Raw genomic sequence first — 21,588 nt, 5'->3', positions numbered from 1 at the left:
TGTTTTAAATATATGAGTTTCACTTTTACTGACGCACGCTATACTTTACAGTGAAAATGCTTATTTTTTATCCTTTTCTGTACAAGTATGTTGCTTTTTTTTTTTTAAATAGAGCTGCTAGTTTTGAACTGGGGCACCAGGTTCAAGTCCCGGCGTCGGCTCAACATCGTGTGACTCTGGGCAAATCACTTACTCCACGGCCTGGTGATAGAAGTCTGTTACTCTCTGTGGTCTAGGAATGCCCATTTTACAAAATGATACATGGAGGATTACGCTACTGTGCATCTGGGACCCTATTGAAGCTTGGCTGTCCAGGTTTGGAAGGACATGGGGTGTCTCAGGGGGCCCGGGCTATGAGCTAAGGCTATATCTACCTTATTTTGAAGTCACTCAGGAACTTATCTGGTTCCTCCCTTAGTATTTCATTAAATATTTTTATCAGGTGTTTTAAATATATGAGTTTCACTTTTACTGACGCACGCTATACTTTACAGTGAAAATGCTTATTTTTTATCCTTTTCTGTACAAGTATGTTGCTTTTTTTTTTTTAAATAGAGCTGCTAGTTTTGAACTGGGGCACCAGGTTCAAGTCCCGGCGTCGGCTCAACATCGTGTGACTCTGGGCAAATCACTTACTCCACGGCCTGGTGATAGAAGTCTGTTACTCTCTGTGGTCTAGGAATGCCCATTTTACAAAATGATACATGGAGGATTACGCTACTGTGCATCTGGGACCCTATTGAAGCTTGGCTGTCCAGGTTTGGAAGGACATGGGGTGTCTCAGGGGGCCCGGGCTATGAGCTAAGGCTATATCTACCTTATTTTGAAGTCACTCAGGAACTTATCTGGTTCCTCCCTTAGTATTTCATTAAATATTTTTATCAGGTGTTTTAAATATACGAGTTTCACTTTTACTGACGCACGCTATACTTTACAGTGAAAATGCTTATTTTTTATCCTTTTCTGTACAAGTATGTTGCTTTTTTTTTTTTAAATAGAGCTGCTAGTTTTGAACTGGGGCACCAGGTTCAAGTCCCGGCGTCGGCTCAACATCGTGTGACTCTGGGCAAATCACTTACTCCACGGCCTGGTGATAGAAGTCTGTTACTCTCTGTGGTCTAGGAATGCCCATTTTACAAAATGATACATGGAGGATTACGCTACTGTGCATCTGGGACCCTATTGAAGCTTGGCTGTCCAGGTTTGGAAGGACATGGGGTGTCTCAGGGGGCCCGGGCTATGAGCTAAGGCTATATCTACCTTATTTTGAAGTCACTCAGGAACTTATCTGGTTCCTCCCTTAGTATTTCATTAAATATTTTTATCAGGTGTTTTAAATATACGAGTTTCACTTTTACTGACGCACGCTATACTTTACAGTGAAAATGCTTATTTTTTATCCTTTTCTGTACAAGTATGTTGCTTTTTTTTTTTTAAATAGAGCTGCTAGTTTTGAACTGGGGCACCAGGTTCAAGTCCCGGCGTCGGCTCAACATCGTGTGACTCTGGGCAAATCACTTACTCCACGGCCTGGTGATAGAAGTCTGTTACTCTCTGTGGTCTAGGAATGCCCATTTTACAAAATGATACATGGAGGATTACGCTACTGTGCATCTGGGACCCTATTGAAGCTTGGCTGTCCAGGTTTGGAAGGACATGGGGTGTCTCAGGGGGCCCGGGCTATGAGCTAAGGCTATATCTACCTTATTTTGAAGTCACTCAGGAACTTATCTGGTTCCTCCCTTAGTATTTCATTAAATATTTTTATCAGGTGTTTTAAATATACGAGTTTCACTTTTACTGACGCACGCTATACTTTACAGTGAAAATGCTTATTTTTTATCCTTTTCTGTACAAGTATGTTGCTTTTTTTTTTTTAAATAGAGCTGCTAGTTTTGAACTGGGGCACCAGGTTCAAGTCCCGGCGTCGGCTCAACATCGTGTGACTCTGGGCAAATCACTTACTCCACGGCCTGGTGATAGAAGTCTGTTACTCTCTGTGGTCTAGGAATGCCCATTTTACAAAATGATACATGGAGGATTACGCTACTGTGCATCTGGGACCCTATTGAAGCTTGGCTGTCCAGGTTTGGAAGGACATGGGGTGTCTCAGGGGGCCCGGGCTATGAGCTAAGGCTATATCTACCTTATTTTGAAGTCACTCAGGAACTTATCTGGTTCCTCCCTTAGTATTTCATTAAATATTTTTATCAGGTGTTTTAAATATACGAGTTTCACTTTTACTGACGCACGCTATACTTTACAGTGAAAATGCTTATTTTTTATCCTTTTCTGTACAAGTATGTTGCTTTTTTTTTTTTAAATAGAGCTGCTAGTTTTGAACTGGGGCACCAGGTTCAAGTCCCGGCGTCGGCTCAACATCGTGTGACTCTGGGCAAATCACTTACTCTCTCCCTGCCTTGACAAAAAAGAGTAATAATAATCTGGCCTTGTGTAACGAAGGTGGTGCAAATGTAAAGCGCTCCAGTCCCCTTGGGCTGAGTTTGTGCTGTGTGAAACTGAAAAGAACACACAAACACATCTTCTGGCAGACTATTGCAGCACGCTGCCTTAGCATGCTTTCTACAGGGCTCTGGTACAAATGCTGCCTGCAGCCGGACTAAGTAGCAGCCTATTCACAAACACAGCACAGTGCGCCGCCGTCCAGCAGTGTTTGTGTCCCTTCACTGGGCTCCACCACCCCCCCAACAACCCTGGTGCCATCTGCTGTGCAACATTGTAATCCTGTTACTCGGGAGCCGTGCTGGACGCTGGAGTTTGCAACTGTTCTCGGGCGGAAAATACAAAACTCCAATTGTATGCAGGAGAGTCAACAGAGCAGCGGCCACACAGGCAAGATGGTTGCCCTTTTAAGTTTCGGAATGTGTTCTTTGGCGATGATTGGAACAGTGTCGACCTCTGGGGCAGACTCCGCCGAGGGATGCGAGGCTCTGTGAATGTTTGTGGGATGAAGGCTGCGCCCTGCACGGGGCCAGTGTCCGATGCCGATCGGCACTCGGGGAGGTACCGGGTTAGAAACACCTCTGCTGCCAGGGTAATGTTGTTGACCAGCTATAACACGTCCAGAGAAGTTTTAAGGCATGGACAAAGTGGGCTCTAGCCCAGGGCCCCGGCCTGTCAGGGGGCCACGATAGAGCCAGCTCGGTTCTGCAGTCTTGCCCTGATGACCTTGAATAATTCTTAAACATGCTGGTTTTTTCCCTTCAATGAATGTTAATGTGAGTGATGTGCGAGAGTCTATCACACACATTTTGAAAAAAAATGTATTGTTAATGATTCATGCAACATTCCTCAAAAGGTTCTTTCAGATCAAAACAGGACCTCACATATGAGAAATGCGAGGGTGTCACAGAGATTGCTTGCAGAAATATTAGCGAGCTGCTGCTGTGTTACAATATTGAAAACACACATCACTATCCCTCAATATGAGATGTAAACACATTTAGAATTTGGAACATTCTGCCTGTGCACTGTCAGTGACATGACAAAAGAGGGCATGAAAGAGCTGAAACTGGATCATAAATTCAAAACTGTTCCCAAAAGGCCCCCCGAAAAAGTTTGGCCGGGGCCCCAGAATCCTTAAGATGTCCCCAAACATGTCTAATACAGTCCCGGTACAAGAGCAAGCCGACACTAGTCACTTAGGGTGGGGTCCGGGAGGGGGCACCAAATTGCCTTCACAAGCACATATTATAACTTAGATTTGCAGGGGTGGGAGTGGGCTGGGGGACAAGGTGTGGCAAATGTCTGTTTTCGCGCTCAGGTAACTAGGCTATCACATTTTACAAGCTTACAACTCAGACAGCTGAACTATATCTGACAATGTGAAATCTTAGACAACGTAGCTGTTTCTCAGGTTACATGACTCATATTACATGACTGATAAAACATAACTAGGGCTCCCGGTTTTATGGTATTTATTTTTTTAACAGTTTCGTCTGTATTTATTCATATTTATTTTTGGGCCATTTTATCCATATTTGTTTTGTGTATTACCTATTAATGAAGTTGTAAAACTATACATTTCCATATTTATCTAACTGATAGAAGCGCGCTCATACTTTGATGCCTATCAAATTTTAGCTATTTAAGCTGCCAAATATTACATAACAAGACATCTACTGGTAAATACTAGCATTATACCACAAATGTATATTGACACATGACGTTATTTAAAGAAATGTCATCCTTTTTAGGTCTCGGCTGGTGTGGGCTGTGCACATGCGCAGTCTCGCTGGCGAGATTTAACGTTTTTGGGTATTTTCTGTAAAGGGCTTTAACCCGCCCTTCTTTCCCATTGGCCGGCGTCACCGTTTATGCTAAACGGTGGCCAGCCATTGGGAAAGAGCTCTTTGTGACGTTCACTTTTGGCTTTTTGAGCCGTCCCACTTGGACTGGCTCGTCTGCCTTCAGTGCGTTGCAAAAGGTTTCTTATCTTTATGGGGCCATGTGTTTCAAACACATGGCCCCATAAAGACAAGCTCCGCCGCGTGTTTATTTTTGCATCTCGCTTTCAGAAAGCGAGATGCAAAAATAAACCGTGGCTGCCTGGCGAGCGCTTGTTAACATTCGAACCAACTCTCTCACTGACAGATTTGGCTCTGTTTAAGATCAACTTGTTTTACGCGGGCTGTTAATACCACAACACACTCCGCATTGAGACAGGTTTCAATTTGACTCCTTTTCACTTTCCTTGCTTGTAATCGCTAGACAGGTAATTAGAATATGATATTTGCGTGTTGCTAGGAATAATGCATTCGTGTTGTTTGCCTTTAATATTAGAATTATAGCCCATTGACTTTCACACTGCAGTTCCACTATACAAATAGCTATTGAGTGGTTGTGATACGCTGGCTGAACAAAGCCAACGTGTTTTGTATGCAGAGTAATACTTTATCCCTGTTGTTTTAATGCTGTGAGAACATATTTTAGTTTCGGGTGACCTTTTCAAGAAGGCTTGGCTAAGGGTTCCAGTCTGCAAACTATGATATGGTGACCAATGGAACAGGGTGGGTTTCGTTAAAGTGCTTTTTTGGAGGGGTGGGCATGATTCTTGGCTAAGAATGCCACAGGTCTCCCTGGACTATATTACATAAATGCCCTTGGGGCACTACATATTACAGATGGTTCAGCAGAAGCTTGTACATCCCCTTCTGTGATACTGACTGTTAGGGGGGCACCTTCTGCGCCCACTCCATGACAAAGGAACATCCATGAATGCAGATGAGGATAAGCCTTTGTTGTTGCGCCCCATTATCGATGCAGATGCAGGGACAAGTGGTCGATGCCACATGGGACACAATACACAGAAGACACCCCCCTTGGGAGGGGGTAGAGGTTTCCGACTCCAAGGGATGCCCCTGGGCGTCGACCCGCAGGCAGATCTCACACACTCCACCTGCCTGGGCTGAACCCGAGAACCCTCTTTAATATCGGGCCAGCCCCCATGTAGAGGAAGATAGTTCGGCTTCCAGAATTCCATGATTCTTTGCTGCAGCGTTGGCTGTGTGGGTCCGAGCTCACGCCCGCATAGAGGAGAATGGATTTTGTTTTATAATGTGTTCCGCGGCCTTTGTCTGCGTCATTTTATTTGTAGCTACTCTAGGAAGGCACTCACTCCGGGAGTGAGGAGGCACAGGCGTGTCTACACAATGCCCACTCACTGAACGATTGTAAGCTGTCCCAGGAATCCAAATACTGCTGTATTCACATTGACACCCGGCATACAAAGGCCCCGATTCCGAGTTCATCGGCCGAGTTTATGGCACCTCATAAAAAACAATGCCCCAGGTACGCTATTTATCTGATGCCTATTCTGAGTTTTTGGGGAGGAAAATACGTATTTTAGTGCTTAATGAACCATAATCTTCATGATACATTAAATACTTTTCACATGTTAACTTTCGACAGGCTTGATCTGTCGAAATTTAACGAAGGGTGAGGTATTTAATGCACCCAGTGTTAACACACAACACAGAATTCCGACCAGAAAACACCGACCCACTCATGATCAGGTCAAAAGATGCATAAAACACCACACAATCAAAGGCAGGCAGCCAGTTAATCACAGGTAAACCTACTTGATAGGCAGGCACACACACACACACACACACACAGACACACAAACACTGACTCAAACAGAAAAGCGCACACAGACACATTTTTATTTACTAAAAAGTTTAGTTACTAAAAAGTTTTATAAAGCACTAAATACCAAGTGACTTCTTTTGACTACTGAAAGAAAAGCAATCTAACGGCAGGGAGTTAGATTCCAGGAGGACAGGTGATTAACAGTGTCTGAAATTCTCCAATAACGGTCACTATCAGTACTGCGTTCGGTTAAAGGCAGCTCTGAACAGTTCGGTTTTCTAACGTTTTAGGAATTAAATTTTGTAGGGTTCAGACTGCTGAATCAAGGCAAAGGCGCACCAGAGTCTAGAATCTTGTTTACCCAATCATCTTCCTCCATGCATCTCTCTCTTGAATGATCACTGGGTGATCCGATGTGCTGCTATTGATTGAAGGGCTCTGATTGGAGCACAGCAAGGTGCCAATTTGTGTAGCTATGCAATCTCTTTTCCCCCATTATGCTTAATGGATAGTGCACAATGTCGTGTCCTGCGTCTGCCCCGGACCCCAAGGAACAAACCGGGATACAGGTAGGGATCGTCTCCTACTTTATTTGCACTCCTTGTCGCGTGCTGGCAGGCACGTCCTGGTTCTTCCCTTGTCTCCTCAATCTTGCCCCGAGTGGTGTCCGGTGGCTGGCCCTTCCCTTCACCCTAGTGCAGGGTCCTAGTGCTCTCTGACTCTCTGCTACTCTCTACTCTCTCTCTACTACTCTCTCTCCTACTCACTCTCCACTACTCACTCTCTGCTACTCTCTCTATACTACGCACTCTCTAGTACTCTCTACTACTCTACTACTCTCTACTACTCTCTCTACTACTCACTCTCTACTACTCACTCTCTACTACTCACTACTACTCACTCTCTACTACTCTCTACTACTCTCTACACTCTACTACTCACTCTCTACTACTCACTCCCTACTACTCTACTATTCTCTACTACTCTCTACTATTTACTCTCTACTACACTCTAATACTCACTCTCTACTACTCTCTACTACTCTCTACTCTACTACTCACTCTCTACTACTCACTCTACTACTCTCACTCTACTACTCTCTCTATACTACTCTCTCTACTACTCTCTACTCTCTACTACTCTCTCTCTACTACTCTCTCTACTACTCTCTCTCTACTACTCTATCTCTACTACTCTCTCTCTACTACTCACTCTCTAATACTCACTCTCTACTACTCACTACTACTCACTCTCTACTACTCTCTACTACACTACTGCTCTCTACTACTCTACTACTCACTCTCTACTACTCACTCTCTACTACTCTCTACTGTACTACTCACTCTCTACTACTCTCTATTACTCACTCTACTACTCTCTACTACACACGCTCTACTACTCTCTACTACTCACTCTCTACTAATCACTCTCTACTACTCACTCTACTACTCTCTACTCTCTACTACTCACTCTCTACTACTCTCTACCATTCACTCTCTACTACTCAATCTCTACTACTCTCTACTACTACTCTCTCTCTACTACTCTATCTCTACTACTCTCTCTACTACTCACTCTCTACTACTCACTCTCTACTACTCTCTACTACTCTACTACTCTCTACTACTCTCTCTCTACTACTCACTCTCTAATACTCACTCTCTAATACTCACTCTCTACTACTCACTACTACTCACTCTCTACTACTCTATACTACCCTACTACTCTCTACTACTCTACTACTCTACTACTCTCTACTACTCACTCTCTACTACTCTCTACTACTCTCTACTACTCTCTACTCTACGACTCACTCTCTACTACTCACTCTACTACTCTCTACTACACACTCTCTACTACTCTCTACTACTCACTCTCTACTAATCACTCTCTACTACTCACTCTACTACTCTCTACTCTCTGCTACTCACTCTCTACTACTCTCTACAATTCACTCTCTACTACTCACTCTCTACTACTCTCTACTACTCTCTACTACTCTATCTCTACTACTCTCTCTGCTACTCACTCTATACTATTCACTCTCTACTATTCTCTACTACTCTACTACTCTCTATTACTCTCTCTCTACTACTCACTCTCTAATGCTCACTCTCTACTACTCACTACTACTCACTCTCTTCTACTCTCTACTACTCTACTACTCTCTACTAGTCTCTCTACTACTCACTCTCTAATACGCACTCTCTACTACTCACTACTACTCACTCTCTTCTACTCTCTACTACTCTACTACTCTACTACTCACTCTCTACTACTCACTCTCTACTGCTCTCTACTACTCTACCACTCTCTACTACTCTCCTACTCTCTACTACTCACTCTCTACTACTCACTCTATTATCTCTACTACTCACTCTCTACTACTCTCTACTACTCACTCTCTGCTACTCACTCTCTACTACTCACTACTCTCTCCTACTCTCTACTCTACCACTCACTCTCTACTACTCTCCACTACTCACTCTCTACTACTCTCTACTCCTCTCTACGGCTCTCTCTACTACTCACTCTATACTACTCACTCTCTACTACTCAATACTCTCTACTACTCACTCTCTACTACTCTCTACTATGCTACTGCTCTCTACTACTCTACTACTCTCTACTACTCACTCTCTACTACTCATTCTCTACTACTCTCTACTACTCTCTACTCTACTACTCACCCTCTACTACTCTCTATTACTCATTCTACTACTCTCTACTACACATGCTCTACTACTCTCTACTACTCACTCTCTACTAATCACTCTCTACTACTCACTCTACTACTCTCTACTCTCTACTACTCACTCTACTACTCTCTACCATTCACTCTCTACTACTCAATCTCTACTACTCTCTAATACTCACTCTCTACTACTCACTACTACTCACTCTCTACTACTCTCTACTACTCTACTACTCTCTCTCTACTAATCACTCTCTAATACTCACTCTCAACTACTCACTACTACTCACTCTCTACTACTCTCTACTACTCTACTACTCTCTACTACTCTACTACTCTCTACTACTCACTCTCTACTACTCACTCTCTACTACTCTATTTTACTCTCTACTCTACTACTCACTCTCTACTACTCTCTACTACTCACTCTACTACTCTCTACTACTCACTCTACTACTCTCTACTACACACTCTCTACTACTCTCTACTACTCACTCTCTACTAATCACTCTCTACTACTCACTCTACTACTCTCTACTACTCACTCTCTACTACTCTCTACCATTCACTCTCTACTACTTACTCTCTACTACTCTCTACTACTCTCTCTCTACTACTCTATCTCTACTACTCACTCTACTACTCACTCTCTACTATTCACTCTCTACTACTCTATACTACTCTACTACTCTCTACTACTCTCTCTACTATTCACTCTCTAATACTCACTCTCTACTACTCACTACTACTCACTCTCTACTACTCTCTACTACTCTACTACTCGCTACTGCTCTCTCTCTACTACTCACTCTCTAATACGCACTCTCTACTACTCACTACTACTCACTCTCTACTACTCTCTACTACTCTACTATTCTCTACTACTCTACTACTCACTCTCTTCTACTCACTCTCTACTGCTCTCTACTACTCTACCACTCTCTACTACTCTCCTACTCTCTACTACTCACTCTATTACTCTCTACTCTCTTCTACTCACTCTCTACTACTCACTAATCTCTACTACTCTCTACTCTACTAACTCTCTACTAATCTCTACTACTTACTCTCTACTACTCTCTACTCCTCTCTGCTACTCTCTACTCTCTCTCTACTACTCACTCTATACTGCTCACTCTCTACTACTCACTACTCTCTACTACTCTCTACTACTCACTCTATACTACTCACTCTCTACTACTCTCTACGACTCACTCTCTACTCACTCTCTACTACTCACTCTACTACTCTCTACTACTCTCTACTCTCAACTACTCACTCTCTACTACTCTACTACTCTCTACTACTCTCTACTACTTACTCTCTACTACTCACTCTCTACTACTCTCTACTACTCTCTACTCTACTACTCACTCTCTTCTACTCTCTACTACTCACTCTACTACTCTCACTCTACTACTCTCTCTCTACTACTCTCTCTACTACTCTCTCTCTACTACTCTCTCTGCTACTCTCTCTCTACTACTCTATCTCTACTACTCTCTCTACTACTCACTCTCTACTACTCACTACTACTCACTCTCTACTACTCTACTACTCTCTACTACTCTCTACTACTCTCTCTCTACTACTCACTCTCTAATACTCACTCTCTACTACTCACTACTACTCACTCTCTACTACTCTCTACTACTCTCTACTCTACTACTCACCCTCTACTACTCTCTATTACTCATTCTACTACTCTCTACTACACATGCTCTACTACTCTCTACTACTCACTCTCTACTAATCACTCTCTACTACTCACTCTACTACTCTCTACTCTCTACTACTCACTCTACTACTCTCTACCATTTACTCTCTACTACTCAATCTCTACTACTCTCTAATACTCACTCTCTACTACTCACTACTACTCACTCTCTACTACTCTCTACTACTCTACTACTCTCTCTCTACTAATCACTCTCTAATACTCACTCTCAACTACTCACTACTACTCACTCTCTACTACTCTCTACTACTCTACTACTCTCTACTACTCACTCTCTACTACTCACTCTCTACTACTCTATTTTACTCTCTACTCTACTACTCACTCTCTACTACTCTCTACTACTCACTCTACTACTCTCTATTACTCACTCTACTACTCTCTACTACACACTCTCTACTACTCACTCTCTACTAATCACTCTCTACTACTCACTCTACTACTCTCTACTACTCACTCTCTACTACTCTCTACCATTCACTCTCTACTACTTACTCTCTACTACTCTCTACTACTCTCTCTCTACTACTCTATCTCTACTACTCACTCTACTACTCACTCTCTACTATTCACTCTCTACTACTCTATACTACTCTACTACTCTCTACTACTCTCTCTACTATTCACTCTCTAATACTCACTCTCTACTACTCACTACTACTCACTCTCTACTACTCTCTACTACTCTACTACTCGCTACTGCTCTCTCTCTACTACTCACTCTCTAATACGCACTCTCTACTACTCACTACTACTCACTCTCTACTACTCTCTACTACTCTACTATTCTCTACTACTCTACTACTCACTCTCTTCTACTCACTCTCTACTGCTCTCTACTACTCTACCACTCTCTACTACTCTCTTACTCTCTACTACTCACTCTATTACTCTCTACTCTCTACTACTCTCTCTCTACTACTCACTAATCTCTACTACTCTCTACTCTACTACTCACTCTCTACTAATCTCTACTACTTACTCTCTACTACTCTCTACTCCTCTCTACTACTCTCTACTCTCTCTCTACTACTCACTCTATACTGCTCACTCTCTACTACTCACTACTCTCTACTACTCTCTACTACTCACTCTATACTACTCACTCTCTACTACTCTCTACGACTCACTCTCTACTCACTCTCTACTACTCACTCTACTACTCTCTACTACTCTCTACTCTCAACTACTCACTCTCTACTACTCACTCTCTACTACTCCACTACTCTCTACTACTCTTTACTACTTACTCTCTACTACTCACTCTCTACTACTCTCTACTACTCTCTACTCTACTACTCACTCTCTTCTACTCTCTACTACTCACTCTACTACTCTCACTCTACTACTCTCTCTCTACTACTCTCTCTACTACTCTCTACTCTCTACTACTCTCTCTCTACTACTCTCTCTGCTACTCTCTCTCTCTACTACTCTATCTCTACTACTCTCTCTACTACTCACTCTCTACTACTCACTACTACTCACTCTCTACTACTCTCTACTACTCTCTACTACTCTCTCTCTACTACTCACTCTCTAATACTCACTCTCTACTACTCACTACTACTCACTCTCTACTACTCTCTACTACGCTACTGCTCTCTACTACTCTACTACTCTCTACTACTCACTCTCTACTACTCACTCTCTACTACTCTCTATTCTACTACTCACTCTCTACTACTCTCTATTACTCACTCTACTACTCTCTACTACACACGCTCTACTACTCTCTACTACTCCCCTTGAGGCCACGCCCACCCCGATTCCAGCATTTAAGGCGCCGACCACTAGCGCGCGATTCTCACTTGACAGACCTCCTGAGGCGGAACCTGGGAGTGTGAATTGATGCTTATTGTTTTTAAAACTTGTGATTTTTGGTTGTTTTAAAACCCACCTTCCCTCCCCCTTCCCTCACGACTTCAGGGCTCTTACTTGCCTGCTGCTGCCGGGATCAACACCTAAGGGAATCTTGACGCTACGGCTTGCTCGATCGCGGAGGCCACGCCCCCCTTGAGGCCACGCACACCCCTCGGACGCTGTCACAGTCCTATAAAACATGTGCCTTCCTTGGAAGCGCAGCGGACGAGCGCAGCGGGCGCGACGATGGCGCGCCGAAGGCGCGTCTAAGGCAAGTCCGTCTGCGCCCGTCCGCGCCAAGGTAGGGCCCTTGGCCCCTCATGCTGCCGGCTTCGACCCTTCATACCAGGCTCAGCTTCCAACCAGGCCTCCCTATTCCAGAGAGGAGCTTATTCAAATAGGTACTCAGTGGGCTAACAAAGGAATACTGTCCTTTCTACCCTCCTCCCTCCCCCAGGCTGATGTACTGTGTGATGATATTTTGCACTGTGGGCTACTGAATGTCAGGTCCTTGCCCAAACACTGCACAGAGATCCAACTTCTGATCGACTCTCATGAGCTTGATATCCTTTTTATGACAGAAACTTGGACACGTCCTGATTGTTTGGTCGATCCGGGATTTGCTTGTCCTGTTGGGTTTAAATGTCTCCACCACCCTAGGCCTACTGGTAGAGGCGGAGGTGTGGGAGTCATTTTCAGAGCCTCTTGTAGCATTAAAATCCTTACTCTCGACTCTATTCTGGGCACTGAGTTACTAGGACTTTCAATTCAGACCCATGCTGGAAATATCATTACAGCAATTTTGTGTTATCGCCCGCCAGGGGCTTTTAGCCTTCAGCAGCAACATGCTCTAATCAACACCTTAACCAGTATCGCCTTATCTCACCCGAAGCTGTTTATACTCGGTGACTTTAATCTATGGCAAAATGGTATCCTTGACGCAGCTCTCAAGAATCTACTCTCTACCTGCGACAGCTTTGGCCTTTCTCAGCTGACCTCCAAGGCTACCCATAAGGGGGGTCATCTGCTTGACCTGATCTTTGCGCCACCCGACCTAATGGTAATGGGAGAAATTCTTCCAATGGACTGGACCGACCACTCATTGGTTAAATTTTTTCTCCATAAGACGATTGGCCCTTATAAAGCCCCGGCATCGACCAAGGTAATTAATTGCAGAGATTGGAGGGCCCTTTCACGTGCACTTTCTTCGGGCGAAACGTTCCATTTGCATCAACTCTTTGATATAAACAAAAGCACAGTTGACAATTATAATTCCCTTGCCTCCAGCATCTCCAGGGTGGCTGACTCCCTCCACCCCTTAAAATTCGGACCTGCAGGGGTAAAGACTCAGCCCCTTGGTTTAACTCCGACCTAAAATGGCTAAAACTTGAATGTAAACAAGCTGAGAGAAGGTGGAGACATGATTATAATACTACTTGCAAAGACACGTGGAAAACCAAGGTCCTCGCGTACAAAACTCTTATTAAAAAATCAAAAGCCGAGTACTATTCCTCCCTGATCTGTAACACTACTAATAATTCCAGGAGCATTTTTAGCATCCTAAATAGTGTCACTAACCCGGAGTCTTGTAAAAATCTGATCGTTCCATCCCAAGACCTCTGTGACAATTTGGCTTCTTTCTTCAAGGAGAAAATTGAACTTATCCTTAATGAGCTGGATACTCCTCCTATTGTTGGTATCCCCTTTTCCTCAAACATTGGTACTCTGGAGAATCAAGCACTGACTAAGCAGCGGTCTTCAGAAGAATTCTTATGCAGGTTTCCACCACTAACATTCGAACTCTTCACTAAGATAGCTCGAGGGATTGTGTCTGGGTCACCATTGGACCCAGTACCCCCCAAAATCTGGAAAGAATGCGAAGCAGAACTATTTCCCCCGCTCCATTTAATCTGTCAGCAATCATTGCTGACCGGCACTGTCCCTGCACTCTGGAAACAAGCTCTAGTTTCCCCTCTGCTGAAAAAACCCTCCCTGGACCCTGACTGTTCAAACAATTATAGGCCCATCTCACTATTGCCGTTCCCTGCTAAGATAGTGGAACGAGTGGTCAGTAACACCCTTTCCTACCACCTGGAACATCATCTATTACTGGACAGAGACCAATTCGGATTCCGGCCTGCGCACGGAACCGAAACAGCCCTCATTACTGCCATGAACGAACTACAAAGGCGAGCAGACAGAAGCCAGGCATCATTTTTGTTATTGCTTGATATGTCTGCCGCCTTTGACACGGTGAATCATGAGATCTTATTGAGATGCCTATGGGAGGCAGGAGTGAGGGATAAGGCATTGCACTGGTTCCACTCATTTTTTGCAGGACAGGCAACAAGCAGTATCTCTACCTCCTTTCCAATCTGCTTTCTCTCCGGTTTTGCATGGTGTCCCACAGGGCTCTGCCATTAGCCCAATACTTTTTAATATCTATCTTAGGCCACTAATTCTTTTGATCAAAAGTTTTGGCATTAAAACCATTAATTACGCTGATGACACGCAGATGATCCTTTCTCTGGAAGGAGAGGACTCTATCTCCATAGAGACCTTACATAACTGCCTGCGTGAGACATCAAGGTGGCTGAAGAACAATTCACTGCAGTTTAATGCAGGGAAAACCGAGGTGCTTTTTAATAGTGGCTCGAGGACCCCCTGTTCGTTTCCTAGCAACTTCTGGCCCCTGGAAACAGCTTCTTTTGTACAGCCTGCAAATTCGGTCCGCAACTTGGGGGTCATGCTTGATTACAAGCTCAGCATGGAGACACATGTCCAGAAAACCTCTGCCTGTTGCCATGCCATTCTGCGCTCTTTAAGAAAAGTCCTGCCCCTTCTGCCTATCCAGGCGCGCGCTCAAATAGTTAGATGCACTATCTTAAGCAGGCTGGACTATTGCAATGCCCTCCTGTTAGGGGCCCCGGAGTATCTATTAGACCGGCTCCAAAGAGTCCAATCTGCAGCTGCAAAACTAGCTTTGGGGCTCCCGAGGAGATCCCATGGGCCATCCGCCTTGGCACAATTGCACTGGCTCCCTCTTAGACAGAGAGTGCAATTCAAGGCCCTCTGTATTGTTTTTAGAGCCCTCCATGGTTTTGGCCCAGTCCCTGTACAATCTATGTTTATGTGGTATGTCCCTACTAGACAACTTCGTTCCTCGAATGCCAAACTGGTGTTCACTCCCAGATTTAAGAAGGTCAGATCCGGAGGTAGATCTTTTGAGGTTACCGCCGCTAGATTCTGGAACACCCTTCCCACCGAGATCAGACACATTGACGAACTTCTACCTTTCAGAAAAAAGGTTAAAACTTGGCTCTTCCCGGGTTAGCCTATCAGCCCCTCTGTTCTACCTCCCCTCTCCTCCCTCAGACTCTGTCAGCGCCAGGATGCCTGTAACTGGCGATAGTTTGCGCTTTATAAATTCCTAAATAATAATAATATCACTCTTTACTACTCACTCTACTACTCTCTACTCTCTACTACTCACTCTCTACTACTCTCTACCATTCACTCTCTACTACTCAATCTCTACTACTCTCTACTACTCTCTCTCTCTACTACTCTATCTCTACTACTCTCTTTACTACTCACTCTCTACTACTCACTCTATACTACTCTCTACTACTCTACTACTCTCTACAACTCTCTCTCTACTACTCACTCTCTAATACGCACTCTCTACTACTCACTACTACTCACTCTCTACTACTCTACTATTCTCTACTACTCTACTACTCACTCTCTTCTACTCACTCTCTACTGCTCTCTACTACTCTACCACTCTCTACTACTCTCCTACTCTCTACTACTCACTCTATTACTCTCTACTCTCTACTACTCACTCTCTACTACTCACTACTCTCTACTCTACTACTCACTCTCTACTAATCTCTACTACTTACTCTCTACTACTCTCTACTCCTCTCTACTACTCTCTACTCTCTCTCTACTACTCACTCTATACTGCTCACTCTCTACTACTCACTACTCTCTACTACTCTCTACTACTCACTCTATACTACTCACTCTCTACTACTCTCTACGACTCACTCTCTACTCACTCTCTACTACTCACTCTACTACTCTCTACTCTCTACTACTCACTCTCTACTACTCACTCTCTACTACTCAATACTACTCACTCTCTACTAGGTAGGGATCATCTCCTACTTTATTTGCACTCCTTGTCGCGTGCTGGCAGGCACGTCCTGGTTCTTAAACACAATACAAAAAGTAATGGAGGGTCAAAGGTATGAAATTCACAAGATACGACTATGTAATGGAGCTAGTGATATTGGTTCGCTAGACAGGGTACATCATTCATAGTTTTTGAAAAATACCCATCAGTAGCTCTTCCTGGGCGCCCTTTTCATCATGTGGGTTCCTTCTAACCATGAAGGATAGGAAAAGAGTTTAGTCATGAATGACAACATAGGAACCAGTGATGGTATAACTGGGTCACAGGGGGCTACTGAAAAGCAGTGCGAGTAAAAAAGTGAAATAGTGCAAAAGTGCAAAGTAGTGATATTAAAATTAGATGGCTCTGAGGAAAGTACTTATTTATTTGAGACCTCAAAGTCTCTAAAGCTTAAAAAGAGCGAAATTGGTAGTTTTAACTAATAGCTACCAACAGGTTGGTCGACATGTTTCAGCAGGAATTACGGATCACACTGGTATCCACTGCATTCTTCAGGACCTGTGTCGCTACTGCTAGTGTTGTGTAAAGAAAATATGAAAAAGGAAAAGGTATCACCTGGGTATTAGTGAAGGATCATTCTCCCAGCTGTGAAGTCCGAAGGAGAACAAACATAGTCGAAAACAAGGGAAAAACATATAATTAGTATATCTACGGTATCCAAAACAATTACATGGTATACCATATCTATAAAGAGAATTTATGAAGCAATCCTCTTGGTAGTGCTTTAATTACTACATGGAACTACAATACCTACATATGATATGTAGTAGGGCTCCCACTTACCATATTGTGCAGGAGAGTACTGCCTCACCTCACCTGGCAAACAGCTCAGGTAATTGAAGCACCGCTCTAGTGGAAAGAGAGAGACACATACAGAGACACGTCAGCGAGCAGCTGACTTCACACATAATCACAAATTGTACTGGTGTTAGTAGTAGGTCAGAAAAGCCAAAAAACCTGGCTAAGGCAATGGCCGCAGTTGAACAAATGGCAAAGATCAGACCCTCGATGGCCTGAAAATGTGTTTAATGACAATTAAGCCAGTGCAAAGAACAAGCATATCTGTTCCTAAACATTGAGGTATGGGGTCCACCTGCACCTCATTGTATAATTACTTATGCATGTATCACTTAGTCATTAGAGAACTGCCACTAGTACACATCGTGACAGGATCCCTGCTTGTGAGGTTATATTTTAGCAGGTTATATTTTAGCATCAACACTCCAGCTATTATATTAGAGCACATTTCGTTAGTAATACCATCATCTGGGAGGTATCTGGTTAAACTGTAAACACATAGGCAGAGCGCCAGTACACAACACCCGCAATGCCGCTTTTTGAACATTTTCTGAAAACTGCTCGCGTGTGAGTCATAACCAGCAGCCCAACGCGAGAGAACAAACAGAGCTCTAGTGCGCCGTGAGTCAAATGTCAATTACCGCGCTGAGGGTTTAAACTCCACAAAGGCAGCAGAGCTCGATAGTTAATGCAGAGCTCTGGTCCTCCGTAAAACAAATAGCTCTTACCGCGCTATGGGATTGAACTCTACACTGGCAGCAGCGCTCAATGGACTCTGGATAAACAATGCGCACACTGGTGGCGAGCGCGCACAATGGCATCCTGCTACTAGGATTGCTGACAGACAGGCAAGAAGAGCGTGTCTCTCACCTGTCCGTCGGTACTTCCAGCGTCCCTCTGGCTGTAAGGGGAGGTAACGCGCGGAGTCAAACACTACAGTTTTACTTCCTCAACTGGGCGTGTCAATTGTCATCACATGACCACTAAGGATTCTGGGATATGTAGTCCTATTGAGAGAAAGGACGCTCACAGGTAGATTAGAGCTTATGAAAGCTCACAAATTTATTAATTTATTTATTAATACTCAGTCTCCAGAAACATTGATATTTGCATGTATGTTTAAAGCAGGGGCATCCAAAAGAAATGGGTTTTTTTGGAGGTACTGTTGTTTGTAAAAGCTCAGGTACAGCGCACTAGCAGCTCTACATGTTACTATGGCTACCAATGTTGTAAGGCTCTATTTTAAGCCAAGCAATACCGCACTGACAAGTGGAACGGTAAAAAATAAATAACAAATAAAGATCCACTGAAATATTCTTTATTATTTATTTTTATTTTAGACAAGTGAGCACTTGTTGATCAGGCAGAGGGGCTCCAATATGTGTTAGATATAAGTTGACGAAGGCAACGGGGTGTTTATGCCCGACAATGGCCTAGAAAACACGTATGAGGCTACACCATCACAAGGAATGGAAAGATTATGGTGAATCCTACATTGAACCTCACAAGAAATGGCGAAGTATGGAGAAAAGCAAACGTAGCCTGTAAACTGGTCAGAATCAGTGCCAGACCCCATATAAATGTTGAGATGACTAATACGCTAGAGGAGTGCATCTCACAGAGACATCCACGGAATGTCATCATTCAACCCGTCCTTGTCTGAGTTCAGAGTGTACACCCATTTTTGTTCTTTCCTGAACAGAAACTTGCTAATGTCTGTCACATGGTTAGGTATCAGGGGCTGTTCTAGAATGGTCCATCGAAATTCATCAGGGCCATGTCCCACCTCCAAAAAGTGATTGATCATTTTGGTGGACTGTTTACGACAGCGGATGGTGCTCCTGTGCTCGGAAATGCGCGTCTTGACCTTCCTGGTCGTCATACCCACGTATTTGTATTCACAGGGGCAGACTATCAAATAGATGACATTGAGGCTGTTACAATTTGTGAAGCGCCTTTGTTCCCATAGACGCCCGCCTCCAATGTCAATAGTGGTAGATTTGACGGTCTGGGGGCAGGCGGTGCAATTCCCACAGGAATGGTGACCTGTCACAGCTGTCATACCCCAAAGTGTTCCTACTGCTCTCGGAGTCGCTACTCTGGGTCTTGTGTGGACAAGTTGGTCTTTGAGGTTCCTACCCCTTTTGAAGGCAAATAGAGGCGGGGGCAGATTATCATTCCCCGTGTTCAAGATACCCCAATGTTTCTTGATGATCTTCTGGATCTGATTGGAACGAGTGCCAAACGTGTTGACACAGGTGATCCGAGATTCTTTGGCTTTTGGGAATGTAGGCTCCAGAAGGCTTTCACGGTTATTATTGAACGCCCTCTTTTTTGACCGGCGTATTAATTGCTTCGGGTACTTTTTTTCAAGCAAGTTGTTCTCTAGCAATTTGGCATGATGAAAGAAGCCCTCCCTGGTGGAGCAGTTCCTCTGAATTCTCAGGAATTGCCCATAGGGCAGGTTGTCCCTTAGAGCTTTCGGATGGCAACTCTCGTAGCTCAACAGGGAGTTCCTTGCCATAGGTTTCCGAAAGAGCTCAGATTGAAGACCAGTTGGAGTTACATTAATTTTGAGGTCTAAGAAGGCCAGATGTGTATTACTGTACTCGACAGTGAAACGGAGGAATGCATTCCTACTATTCAGCCAATTGTGGAAAGTATGAAGCTCATCCACAGTCCCTCGCCACACCACAAGGACGTCATCGATGTAACGTTTCCAGAGGCGGAGCGATCCGAGAAAGGGGTTGGTATCGGTAAGGATGGTTTCTTCTTCGAACCGATGGACGTAAAGGTTCGCCAGGCTAGGGGCAAAAACGCTGCCCATGCTGGTCCCAGAGACCTGTAGGTACATGGACTCCTCGAATTGGAAATAATTCTCCGTCATAGCCAAATTCGCCAAAGTCATAATGAAAGAGACCGGGGTGATGGAATCTAAATCATGTGCTCTTAGTAGGGTCTCGATCACATCAAGAGTCTCTCTTTGTGGAATTGACGTATAGAGAGATTCTACGTCGAAGGATACCAGTAGATCTATGTTGGCATCAAACTCGACGTCAGGTAGAATCTTCAGGACATCCTTAGTATCTTGTAAATATGTGGGCATCTTGTGCACCATCGGTCTCAAAAAGTGGTCTACAAAAGTTGAGAGGGGTTCAAGAAGAGACCCAATGCCTGATATTATTGGGCGTCCAGGGGGTGGCCGCTGTGGTTTGTGCACTTTAGGAAGCACGTAAAAGTAAGGGACAATGGGGTGTGCCAGTTGTAAATACAATGCCTCCTTTGATGTTATCCATCCCTCAGATAAAGCCTCTTCAACGTGTTGTTTGATGGCCAATAATAATCTCTCTGTAGGGTCCTCAGTGAGTTTACAATATGACTTTACATCACTGAGTTGTCGAATGCATTCCTCGCGGTATGTAGTTGTATCTAGGACCACTATAGCACCGCCTTTGTCGGCAGGTTTGATCACTACCGAAGGGTCCTCTGCTAGTTTTTTCAAAGCTAGCCGTTCTCTCTTAGGGAAATTGATGAATGGCTTGCTGGTTTGTTGTAAAAGATTCGTGATATCGCAGTCCACCGCCTCCTCAAAGGCCAAAACCTTCGCTGGCAATCCGGTGGTAGGTGGATTGAAGGAAGAAGGTCGTTTCAGACCTGTATTCTGGTCACTCAGAGTCAGATCACTTCCACCTTCATTCTCTTTTGCAAAAAGGTTCTTCCCTTGTCTCTCCAATCTTGCCCCGTCCCCCTTCCCTGACCGGAAGTGGTGTCTGGTGGCTGGCCCCTCCCTTCACCCTAGTGCAGGGTCCTAGTGCTCTCTGCCTCTCTACTACTCTCTACTCTCTCTACTACTCTCTCCCCTACTCACTCTCTACTACTCACTCTCTACTACTCTCTCTACTACTCACTCTCTACTACTCTCTACTACTCTACTACTCTCTACTACTCTCTCGAGTACTCACTCTCTACTACTCACTCTCTACTACTCACTACTCTCCCTACTACTCTCTACTACTCTCTACTCTCTACTACTCACTCTCTACTACTCACTCTCTACTACTCTACTACTCTCTACTACTCTCTACTACTTACTCTCTACTACTCACTCTCTACTACTCTCTACTCTACTACTCACTCTCTTCTACTCTCTACTACTCACTCTACTACTCTCACTCTACT

General features: G+C 44.1%; 1 long non-coding RNA gene across 1 annotated transcript in view; it reads right to left on the bottom strand.

Moving 5' to 3' along the window:
* LOC146816575 (uncharacterized) overlaps positions 1–17,464 on the bottom strand; it is a 31,905-nt gene extending 14,441 nt beyond the window's left edge. Inside the window, exons 1-2 of the long non-coding RNA XR_014962461.1 lie at positions 17,395–17,464; positions 17,167–17,196 (exon numbers count right to left, since the gene is read on the bottom strand). This is a non-coding gene — a long non-coding RNA (uncharacterized LOC146816575). The remainder of the gene's footprint in view (positions 1–17,166; positions 17,197–17,394) is intronic.
* Positions 17,465–21,588: the final 4,124 nt, after the last annotated feature.

The sequence above is a fragment of the Triturus cristatus genome, chromosome 6 (genome assembly GCF_964204655.1).
Source record: "Triturus cristatus chromosome 6, aTriCri1.1, whole genome shotgun sequence".
In the NCBI taxonomy this organism is placed as follows: domain Eukaryota; kingdom Metazoa; phylum Chordata; class Amphibia; order Caudata; family Salamandridae; genus Triturus; species Triturus cristatus.
Note: the sequence above shows the minus strand (reverse complement) of the source record. Positions and strands in the feature narration are given on the sequence as shown.